The sequence below is a fragment of the Grammomys surdaster genome, unplaced genomic scaffold, assembly GCF_004785775.1.
Source record: "Grammomys surdaster isolate TR1022 unplaced genomic scaffold, NIH_TR_1.0 125284, whole genome shotgun sequence".
NCBI classification, from domain to species: Eukaryota; Metazoa; Chordata; class Mammalia; order Rodentia; family Muridae; genus Grammomys; species Grammomys surdaster.
In genome coordinates, this window is record NW_021620163.1 from 700842 (window position 1) to 713788 (window position 12947).

The following is a 12947-nucleotide window of genomic DNA, read 5'->3' on the forward strand; positions in this document are numbered from 1 at the left end:
GTGGACCCTGAGAAAAGAGTTTTATAAATGTGACTTTGGTAGTATTATAAGCTTTAGAGCTTCATGCTAACTTAACTTTTTTAGAAAGTTAACCAGGCCAGGAGCGAGTAACAAAGTTAGCTGCAAATGGACTATTATTTCTTGTAGTATGTAGTTGTGAAGAAGGAGTAAAGAGGAATAACTGTTAAATATTTCTCAGTTTGCTCTAAACAGTCTTTTTGACCATGTGCAGCTGGGATGAATATGTGTCAGAGAGCTAGACAAAGAAAATGGGCCTCCATTGACTTGTTTTCGAGAATGCAAATAAATTAGAAGAAGGCATTGCATGTTTCTTCATGATTTGAATTTCTTCAGGTAATGCCTTTTACATGTAGAAAATAAATAAGCTAATTGGAGTCACTCTATACTCTGTGTCCTTGACTGAAAAGGTTTGTGAAGTCAATCCATGTTTAACTAACACAGCATAATGTAGCTGAAATCAAGACCAGCTCTAGTTACATACTTCCAAGTTTTCCATATTCATGCTTCTTACATGCAGTTAAAATCATGTCTGAAATTTTATCTGACTCCAGTTCTGTGATATTTTGCGTTTCTATTTTACAGTCTATCTAGATGCATTAGTTATGTTTTTAAATCATTTACACAATGTACAATGTGATTATAGTTTCTTTAAATTTATTATATAATTTTAGTACACCCATTTTATAATATAAATTCATAACAGTAAACTTCAAAGAATAGTAATATTGACACTTAACACATAAAATTAGCATTACTATGAATAAAGAAATGGTATACAGGAAGTATAACCTCTTATCAGAATTATATCAGAATTTTAACTTGGGTTATCATTAAACAGACTTAAAGATCTCTAAAGTGTCCAATTTACTGTCTGGAATCTGGAATCCAATTAACAACTGTAGATAGTATGAAAAATTATTATGGATGCATAAAACAAAGCTTTGCTAGGTGTACCTTGTAATATTTGAACAAGCCAATTAAAATGTGTTCGTGTATGTAAAAAATAATGGTTTAGATAAATGAGAATATTGAATCAGAACTTCAAAGACAGTAGAAATAATAGTAAAATTCCCAATGTTAGTATCATAAGATTTAGCTTTTTCAGCATATAACACTTATTTGCTGTGGTTGTTGTTTATTGGTATAGATTCATCTTTAAAAATGTTGTCTATAAGAAACCACATGTTGAAAAAAATAAAAATAAAAAAATAGAAACCATGTGTTGAAATGTTTACTCTCACCAATGTACAGTCATTTCAATCTGTTTTGTTTTACTTTTGAGATTTTAACTCCACTATTCTATTCATATTCCTACCTCTAAACATTCTCTTGTAAGTCTCCATTTTCTCCTCCAAATTCATTGCCTGATATTTCACTAACAGTCATTACCTACCTACAAGGACATATGAATATATTCCTGAACATACTATTTCAGTTTGTATAATGTACTTGTATGTATGTTTTCAAAGGTGTTGATAATTTGGCACTTGCCAATAAATTGTTCATGTGCTCTTCCCTGGGAAAGATCATCTCTCCTGCTTTCAGTTTTCTAAGTATTAAAGGATTCTATTTGATTCTAGTGTCTCTTTTTTGTTGTTGTTGTTTTTGTTTTTGTTTTTCGAGACAGGGTTTCTCTGTACAGCCCTGGCTGTCCTGGAACTCATTTTGTAGACCAGGCTGGCCTCGAACTCAGAAATCCACCTGCCTCTGCCTCCCAATGCTGGGATTAAAGGCGTGCGCCACCACTGCCTGGCATGATTCTAGCTTCTCTTATATCAATTATAGACAAAAGTTTATTTTAAAATGTACCATTGATCACATACTTTTCCAATTTGTTTTTAGTCATTAGTAAGCAACAAAAGTACTTACTTTGCTCCTTAATCTATGAGAAAATAGTCTTTTTATTGGATATTTTATTTATTTAGTCTTTATTGTTGTTAAGCATTTTCCTTAGTGTTAATATTTATTTGTATTGATAAAGTCTTTGTTTAAAATCTTGGTCATTTCTACAAGGTTGCATTTTTTATCTTATTTTTACTTTCTCTAATCTTATTTTTTCCATATTCAATATTTTTGGTTAATTGAACAGTAATTATATAAGTGCTTATGCCACCTTCCCTCTGTTCGCTTTCAGATTCATGGCATTTTAGTACATTTTAACTATTCACTAATTTACTGATTAAAAATTTACTATTTACTAACTTTTACTATTTTATATATATTTGCAAATAGACAAATAATAAAATCAGAGGCATCAATTTCATGTAGAAAACTCTATATAAATATCTTATGGATGATCATTTGAGATTGGAGAAATATGCAGGAGGCTTATCCCTAGGAATTTTTCTCTTTACTGGGCTATGCCAATTGTTGTCATTATTTAAGTAGTTTAAGCAACTACATTGTTGAAATTTCAGGAGAATATCTAAAAACTACATTCTTACAGTAGATATTCTGGTTATCTAACTCTGTCTTCCCCCTTTAGGCTATGTTCCTTGAGCCTTAGTTGTTGGGGTTATATTGTAATTGTATCTTCTGGGCCACAGAAGCATCAGTCATTTTTTTCTGTGCATTTTTTACTACTGATGGCTTTTTTTAAACCAGTCTTTATTCTGGTACAAATGAAGCTTCTTGAGTGAGAAGAAAGAACTACACTTAACTGTTAATATGAGAATAAGCATTGAGAATGCAATAAATAGCGTAACTAATTTAGAAAACTGACATTAATAGTTACTTCTCTGAGACTTATGACCCCGCTAACCATCAGTGATTGGTTAGGTTTCCACTTTAAGGCATAATTTGCCTACTGGTGAAAGGGCTGAAACCCAATCATATAGCTGTTGGTCAATACCAACGCATACATGTAACTATTACACCATTGTAGTGATATGCTGGTCATTGTGGGTGTAATAGGAATCTTAAGTAAGCAGGGCTTTGGATTCTTTTTGCCTTTGGCAGATAACATAGCAGATGATAGTAATATGAAATCTTATTCTCAAGGTGGAGGCATGTTTTTTCTTTTTTTAAGTTTTTTATTTTTATTTTTTATATTTTTATTTATTTTTTTAAATCAAATCATAGTTTTTACTTATTCACATTCACACAGGGGTTATAAACACAAAAAGGCAGGACATGGGGAAGGGGATGATACCGGAGCATGAGTGTTCAGGGGGAATACAGACTTAAGTGAGATGCAGCTAGAATTTTCCAAGACCTGAGTCTTAAGTGTAAAGTAAATTTGGAAATAGGTGATTTATCTCAACCTCTATTTTTAAACAGAGAAACATAGATTTATTTCGATTTATGGGTGTGTGTGTGTGTGTGTGTGTGTAAGCTGTGTGTGGTTGGGTACCTGAGAATATCAGAAGAGGGTGTCAATTTCCCTGAAGTTGCAGTTAGAGGTGCTTGAGAGTTGTCCAGTATGGATTTGGAGAAGGAACTTGGGTCTTTTGAAAGCAGCTGGTACTCTTAACTGCTGAGTCATCTCTCCAAATCCCTAGAGTCTGTTCTTTGATGAGAGGATCAAGGACCTTGAAGTGAAGCATGTCTGTGAATATAGACAGGAAGCCCACTGGATGCAAGTCTTCAGCTCCACTCTGTTCTCAGAACCTCACAGGTAAGAAGTCTAGGGTTCAAGTTCTACCTTCAACCAAAGCTGGGCTTCCTGAATTGAGGGAATTCATTTTGTGATGTGTCTGAGATCTCGAGAGGTAGATCTGAGGAGGATCTTAGCCAAGAGGAACATCAAGGACCCCTGTTCCCATCAATTACATCCTAGTATATCTTGTGTGTAATATACCATTTTAAACACTGGGGGGATTGTATTAAACAGAATAGCACACACTCTACTTGGAGTGAAATAAATATATGTCCGAGAAGATGTATTCTGTGACAATAACAGAAGAGAAAGAGACATAAGATGAGGGTTCAAGGGGCCAGTGGATATAGGACCCTGACTATGATGAATGCTTCAGTACTGAACAGAAGCAAGTGAAAGACAGAAGCATTCGGTAGTGAGAAAGAGCAATCTGTGGAGGGAGAAGAACAGATTTTGAGATTCCTATGAAGAGATAGTGACTGGTAGATATCAAGGAAATGTGCTGGGGATGGGGTGAACCAAGACATGGTAGAGAAAATGTGTTGAGAGTCATAGCAACAGGAAGTGGGGTATGCAAATGGTATAGGACTTTGTACCTACAATGACTTTGGTTTCAGATGTGAAATGAGGACCAGTGAATGTGTCCTGCATGCAAGCCAAGTGATCTAAGTAATGACTTATACTAGGTATCACTTTCTGTCTAGCAAATCACCCCAAAACTTAAAACAGTCTATTGTAGTAATTTTAATTTGAAAGACCCCCCCCAAAGAGGGGAGACACTCACTCAAGTCAAGAACGCAATTGCTCAAAAACCAAGAGAGAGGACGTGATGCAACAGCAAGAGGTTTATTTGGGCAGGTTCAGCTCTGAGGCCGAGACTCATGACCATGCAAGGGCAGAGGAGTGTCAATCCTGAGGCTCAGGAGCAAGGGGTATTTAAAGGAGAAAACCACAAACCAGGGGGGAAAAGGGTAAGTCAAAAAGGGAACAGTGGAAAACCCCAACCCATATCATAAAAATAATAGAAAGTTCTTAACTCATTATTTAGCTAGTCATAAACCAGGGTGGGGAGTGGGAAACATCCTGTACATATTTTTCTCAGGAACGTGACCTTAACCTGGCCATTGTGGTCAGCCATTTCCCGGAGTAACTCAGCCAACCTATATTTTTAATTCTGCTATTCTTTGTGGTGAGCCAGTTCCTGGAACAACCTAGCTGCCTAGTTCTTCTCTGGCTAGTTCTCTCTTTTTGTGGCCAGTTAGTTCCTGGAACCTAGGCCTGTGAGCTTGCTAACCTTAATTCAGATGGGGGGTCTTGACCTTTTCTATGAATTTTATGTCTTTTCAAATTATTGTTTGTTTTGTTTTGTTTTGTTTTGTTTCTTTGAGATAGAGTCTCATGTGGCCAAGATTAGCCTCTTTGCTGGCTAGTTTTATGTCAACTTTACATAAGCTAGAATCATCTGAGAGGAACAAACCTCAATTATGAAAATACCTCCATAAGATCAGGCAGTAGGCCAGACTGTAGGGCATTTTTAAAAAATGTTTTTTGTTCTTTCTTTCTTTCTTTCTTTCTTTCTTTCTTTCTTTCTTCCTTTCTTTCTTTCTTTCTTTCTTTCACTCCAGATTTTGTCATCCACTCCCAGTCTACCCTCAGACTGTTCTACATTCCATAAGTCCTCCTCACTGCCTGTCTCCACTAGGGTTTCCCTAACCCCCAACCACTACCCAACGAGACCCTTAAACTCTCCTTTAGAGTTAGCTGCATCTTCTCTGACTGAATCCAGACCCAGCAGTCCTCTGTTGTATTTGTGTTGGGGGCCTCATATCAGCTGTTATGTGCTGCTTGTTTGGTGGTCCAGTGTTTGAGAGGTCTCTGCGGTCCAGGTTAATTGAGACTGCTGGTCCTCCTACTGGGACACCCTCCTCCTTAGCTTCTTCCATCCTTTCCCATGACAGAAGAGTGGATAGAAAAAAATGTGGTTCGTTTACACAATGGAATATTACTCAGCTATTAAGCACAAGGACATCCTGAGTTTTGCAGGCAAATGGATGGAACTAGGAAATAACATCCTGAGTGAGGTAATTCAGCCCCAAAAGGACATGCATCGTATGTACTCACTAATAAGTGGGAATAAAAGAAAAAGAAAAGTACAGAATACCCAAGATAGAGTCCAAAGCACTAAAAATGATCAACAGGATGAAGGGCCCAAATGAGGACTCCTCACTTGGGAGGGAGAAGAAAGCAAGCACAAGTGGGGTGGGATGGTGGGACCTGGGAGGGAAAATGGATTTGCAGGGGCATGATGGGTGGGAGAGGGAAACCTGATCTGGTATTGGGTGAGGGAAAAGAACTGAAACCCTGAGGACCAGCTAAAAGAATGGAAATAGGCAACCTGGGGAGGTAGGAGGTTGTGAGAACCCTCCTGAATATACCAGGGACCAGGGAGGTGAAAGACTCTCAGGACTCAAAGGGAGGGACCTTAGATAAAATGCCCTACAGTGGGGACAGGAAATATATAGAGCCCACCTCCAGTAGAAAGGCAGGGCATCAAGTGAGGGATGGGGTTGCCATCCCACAATAAAAACTCTTGACCCATAATTGTTCCTGTCTGAAAGAACTGTAGAGATTGAAATGAAGAAGAGCCTGAGGAAAAGAAGAACCAGTGACAGGCCCAAAGTAGGATCCACCTCAAGGGCAGGTGCCAAGGCCTGAGACTGTCACTGAGGCTACGGAGCCCTCACAAAAAGGGACCTATCATGCCTGCACTTCAGAAGTCCCAACATGCAGCTGAAAGACTAATATGCAGATATTTGCACACAACCAATGAAAAGAAGCTGCTAACCCCTGTGAATGATTTATCTCAACCTCTTAAGGGAAACAAGAGTAATATCCATAGCTTATTGCCTTGGGAGCCGCCTATTCTCTCCCTACTCAAATAGTGTTTTCTCATGTCTGGTATATATAATATACATATATAATATATTATGCATAATATGTAAATATAGACAAATATATAATAAGCTTTCTTATCAGTTTTTATACCTCTTTAGTGTTATTTATTCCTCATCCATACTGTTTCTTTTGTACTGACTATGCTCTTTGAATGAGTCAGGGTTCTATAGAGAAAGAGCATGTTTAGAATGTAAATATACATTCATAAAAATGGGAATTTATAAGAATGGCTCAAAGTATATGGTCCAGATACTCTAACAGTGATAGTCTACCAACATAAAGGTCCAAGAACCCAGTAGTTGTTCGGATCACGGTATATGAAAGACTAACAACAAATGCATTGTATAATATAAAACTCTTCATATCAGATGTTATAGACAAATAGTACTAGTCATATTATACATAAATAAATATATTTAACTACAGTAATATATATAGCTACACTAATATATATTATATATATTTATAATATAAACAAGTAAATTCCAAATAATCAGAAGTATTTTATCACTTCTTCAGGATGGAGGAAAGTAATAAGGTGAAGTGCACACTAATATTTCATATTGAAGTAATGAATGTATGGAAGTACATAGAAGTAAAGATATAATTTAAGAATTGAAAAATCAAACTAGTGATTACTTTCCATACTGTGTATTTCATCTTATATGAATTATAGCTCAAAACTTGATAATGGAAATTTAGTAATAATTTAATATGGAATTTATGATACTGGTTCAAAATGAAATAAATACTAGAAGGATGTTTAAGCTTCTAAAAAATTTTAGTTTAATTAATTTCAATTTGGAATACAGATATGTTAATAAATGTGTTTTTATCACTTATGTTTTAGAACAAAAAATCAATTTTGTTTTTATCTTGAGATGTATCAGTTTTAAATTTAAAATTTAAACTTTAAAATTTAAGTTCAAGCTTTGCCTAATATGTTCATTTATTCACTGGGAAAAATATAGAAAATAATAAACTAAATTTTTTCATTACATGGAAGCCTTAAAGGAAAGAGTTTCAGTGATACAGACACCAAATTTTCACTGACATGAAAAAGTACCAGTTAGCATTCATTCACCATTGAATTGTTCAGCTAAGGTAGGCTAAAAAGTTTCAGCAGGCAAAAAACACAGTTTAAACACACCTATGGTCATTTGATCTTTAACAAAGGAGCTAAAATCATCCAGGGGGAAAAGGACAGCATTTTCAACAAATGGTGTTGGTTCAACTGGAAGTCAGCATGTAGAAGAATGCAAATTGATCCATTCTTATCTCCTTGTACAAAGCTCAAGCCCAAGTGGATAAAGGACCTTCACATAAAGCCAGATACACTGAAACTAATAGAAGGGAAGGTGGGGATGACTTTCAAATAACTAGGCACAAGGGAAAAGTTCCTGAATAGAACACCAATGGCTTATGCTCTAAGATCAAGAATTGACAAATAGGACTTCATAAAATTGCAAAGCTCCTGTAAGGCAAAGGATACTGTCACTAGGACAAAAAGACAACCAACAGAATGGGAAAAGATCTTTACCAATTTTACATCCAATAGAGGACTAGTATCCAGTATATACAAAGAACTCAAGAAATTAGACTCCAAACAACCAAATAACCCTATCAAAAATGGTGTAGAGTGCCAAACAAAGAACTCTCAACTGAGGAAACACGAATGGCCTAGAAGCACCTAAAGAAATGTTCAACATCCTTAGTTATCAGGGAAATGCAAATCAAAACAACCCTGAAATTCCATCTCAAGCCAGTCAGAATGGCTAAGTTCAAAAACTCAAGTGATAGCAGATGCTGGCAAGGGTGTGAAAAAGAGGAACACTCCTCCATTGTTGGTGGTATTGCAATCTGGTACAACCACTCTGGAAGTCAGTCTAGCAGTTCTTCAGAAAATTGGACATAGCATTACCTGAGGACTCAGCTATACTCCTGGGCATATATCCAGAAGATGCTCTAACATATAACAAGGACATACGCTCCACAATGTTGATAGCAGCCTTATTTATAATAGCCAAAAGCTGGAAAGAACCCAGATGTCCTTCAACAGAGGAATGGACAAAAAATGTGGTACATTTACAAAATGGAATATTACTCAGCTATTAAAAACAATGAATTTGAGAAATTCTTAGGCAAATGGATGGAACTAGAAAATATCATCCTGGGTGAGGTAGCCCAATCACAAAAGAACACACATAGTATGCACTGACTAATAAGCAGAAACTATCCCCAAAGCTCTTAATACCCAAGGTAGAACTCACAGAACTCATGAAGCTCATGAAGAAGGAAGACCAAAATATGGGTGCTTCAGCCCTTCTTAGAAGGATTGACAAAATACTCATGGGAGCAAAATGGAGACAAAACATGTGACAGAACCTGAAGGAAGGGTCATCTAAAGACTGACCCACCAGGTATCCATCCCATGTGCAGTCACCAAAGGTAGACACTGATGTGGATGTCAGAAAATGCATGCTGACAGGAGTCTGATATAGCTGTTTCCTTAGAGGTCTACCAGAGCCTGAAATATATAGAGGTGGAGGCTCACAGCTAACCATTGAGCTGATCATGGGGTTCTGAATAGAGGAGTGAGAGAGAAGACTGAAGGAGCTGAAAGGGTTTGCAGCCCCATGGGAGAGCAACAATATCAACCAACCAGAGTTTCCAGTGTCTAAACCACCAGCCTGGGAGCACATAGGGAGGAACTCATGGCTCCAGATGTATATGTAGAGGGGAAGGGCTTTATTGCACATAGGTGGGAGAGGAGGTCCTTGGTACTATGAAGGTTGGATGCCCCAGTATGGAGGAATTCGAGGGTGTAGAGGTGGAAGTGCATGAGTGTGTGGGGGCACATCTTCATAGAAGCAGGAGGAGAGTGATGGGACGGGGGTTCATGAGTGGGGAGGTATGTGGGGAAAAGGGACCACAGAGGAAATGTAAATAAAATGTCCAATAAAAATCAAAAACAGAAAGTAAATAAATGAAATAATAAAAAATAAAATGAAAAGTTTTAAAAAATATTAATTTGGGGGTGGTAGATAAAAGCCATACAGATGACCCAATTTCTCATTATTTATATCAGTAAGGTGTAATGAATAGATGAAAGTTTGTTCTCTGAAGTAGAAGACTTTGAATTAAAATGTTAAAAATATCCAAATAACTATTTTAGTTCTTTCTTTCTTTCTTTCTTTCTTTCTTTCTTTTTTTTTTTTTTTTTTTTTGGTTTTTCGAGACAGGGTTTCTCTGTGTAGCCCTGGCAGTCCTGAAACTCACTCTGTACATCAGGCTAGCCTTGAAGTCAGAAATCCACCTGCCTTTGCCTCCCAAGTGCTAGGATTAAAGGTGTAAGCCACCACTGCCAGGCCCAAATAACTGTTTTCTGAATTTACTTAATCTAGGTTCAGAAGTAACCCTTTCCTTGTTTGATCACCAAGACATATGCGCATTAACTGAAGTGGTTGCCATTGTTTTCTGTTGATTTTTTTAAAATAGGTATCATCTTATAAATAACAATATGAGATGACACAGCTTCATTTGAATATCATGTAAGCTACAAATAATATTTATTAAGGTAAAATATTGCAGGTAAAATAATAAAAATAATGATCAATGTATATCTATAAATAACAATATGAGATGACACAGCTTCATTTGAATATCATGTAAGCTACAAATAATATTTATTAAGGTAAAATATTGCAGGTAAAATAATAAAAATAATGATCAATGTATATCTATCTCTATTTCCCATTCCAGATATTTCATTTACGTATCCAAATTGAAGGATGCAAATCCATCACATATAAAAGACAAATATAAGTATCTCTGATAGAATGATGTTTCTTTATTCTCTTTTTAAATTTAAAGGATATGTTTGACCCTTTAAACTTTATAAAAGGCAAAGATAAGACTGTTAATTTATTCATTATCCAATTTTATTTTAATATCATCTGAGTGATCATATTTTTGGAGTAGGCATAAACAAGGGAAAATAAAACATATTATTAGTTAAAATCTGATTTGTTTTCTTTGTCACTGAATGATGCAACCTAAATAATATCAGAATAAAATGGTATGATTTTTTACTAATCAATGCCAGAGACTTCTAATGCATTTGAAATGACAAATATTCTTTAATCCCCTCATGAATTTGATTAATCAGAATACTTACATTTAGTATTTGTTCAAGGGAATGCTTTGTTTTAAACATGAAGAAATTTTTACCCTTTTATTGTATAGCCTATGATTGATGCTTGTCTACAAACATTGAAGATTAACTAAGATTCCATTAAAACAGAAGACAGGTTTGAAATGTTAAAAATTTAACAAGTTACAATTTTTACAGTGGTATGTGGCTTTCACTGATGACAACTGAACTCTCAGACTATCAGATATGGTTCATTATGATCTAAATCATAAAGATCTACTTACCCAAGAATGTGACTGGATTGATTTCTTTTTTTTCAGTTAAAGCATCTTTATTTTGCAATTATCATTCCATACAAAAGCAACAGAAGTGCAAATATTGACAAGTTTACAATTGAATACATAAACAGAGTATCTGTACACATTATCATTTACAGTAATATTACATGGTAAATTAACTGATCATTAAAAAAACAAAGTTCTTTCTAAATCCCTCTTTTCTGCCTCAACTCTCAGAGCATGTGCTAAGATAGTTACTTCACACTAATGTTATTTCAAGTTCCAAATTAAAACTACATAACTTACATAAAGCCCATTAATATAATAGCTTAACATCTTTGTTCAGAGCTCTGTATGAGGGAAAACTATACTCACATTGATAAAAGACCAGAAAATAAGTTTTTACAAAGTCGTTACACCTGCCTGACTGAGAATTCTTTATCAGTTACCTGAAAGGCAGCTGAAGGGAAAAACAACACAGAAAATGAATTGTTATTGTTTTCTTTTTTCTTTTCATGTTTTTTTCAGAGCTAACTAACAATACATCTACCCACCTTTGAAATTATCTTTTAAATTCTACATAAAAAAGAAGAAAAATGGATAGGGGAAATTGCTCTTCTGTGGATGAATTCATTTTTTCAGGAATTACCAATAATCCTGACACAAAAGTGGCCTTGTTCATCACATTTCTACTTGTTTATCTCATTGCACTTCTTTCCAATCTTCGAATGACAATTTTAATTAGAATGGATGCTCAGCTCCACACACCCATGTACTTTTTTCTTACCCATCTCTCCTTCTGTGACCTCTGCTATTGTACAGCAATTGGACCTAAGATGTTAGTGGATCTCTTAGCTGAGGAGAAATCAATTCCCTTTGTTGGTTGTGCTCTGCAGTTTTTGATATTCTGTGTCTTTGCAGATTCTGAGTGTCTACTACTAGCAGTAATGGCCTTTGATAGATACCAGGCCATCAGCAACCCGTTACTCTACACAGTGAACATGTCTAGCATGGTGTGTTCCATGCTCATGGTTGGGGTTTACCTGGTAGCAACAACAGATGGTTTGATACACACAACCTTGGCATTCCGTTTATGTTTCTGTGGTTCTAATGAGATCAACCACTTCTTTTGTGATTTACCTCCACTTTACATGCTCTCCTGCTCTGACATACAAATCAATGAACTGGCCTCATTTACTATTTTTGGTTTCATTGAACTGAGCACCATCTCAGAAGTTCTGCTCTCTTACTGTTGTATCATTTTATCATTCCTGAAGATCAGTTCTACTGAGGGGAGTTTCAAAGCTTTATCTACCTGCACCTCCCATCTCACCACAGTTACCATTTTCTAGGGTATTGTAGTCTTCATGTATTTTCGGCCAATTTCTCCATATTCCTCGGATCAAGACAAAATAATCTCACTGTTTTACACTCTGATTGAGTGTAAATGTTGAACCCTCTGATTTACAGTATGAGTAACAATGATGTAAAAGAGGCCCTGCAAAAATTTAAAATGAAAGTATGGTTCTAAAATATTGTATTACATGTGCATGTCCACTCGCCAATATGTTTGTTATTTTATGGAAAATTCCAATGATATTTTAGAAGATTGTTGTGTTTTATAGTTTAAGACACTAGCTTGTGTCTTTGTTGTAACACCAAAATAAAATAAATCAAGATATGACATGTTTCAGTATAAGTCTATTGTATAGTATAAGTGCTATTGCATAGCATTCATGACTGTAAATTTTTATGATTATTTAATTGACTACTTATTTGTTTTTATATTAGCTTTGAGTACTTTGTTTAATAAACATTCACTAATTCAGTTTGCCTATTATATAATTTATGTTTTAAGGCAAACTCCATAGTTCACTTTGTAATAAATTTGTTTTCTTGTTGAATCAACAGTTTTTAATTGAACTTCAAAAATTTATAATGC

The 12947-nt window shown here is 35.5% G+C and overlaps 1 pseudogene; it reads left to right on the plus strand.

Annotated features, from left to right (window-relative positions):
• Positions 1–11595: 11595 nt before the first annotated feature.
• On the plus strand, positions 11596–12536 carry LOC114637425 (annotated as a pseudogene).
• Positions 12537–12947: the final 411 nt, after the last annotated feature.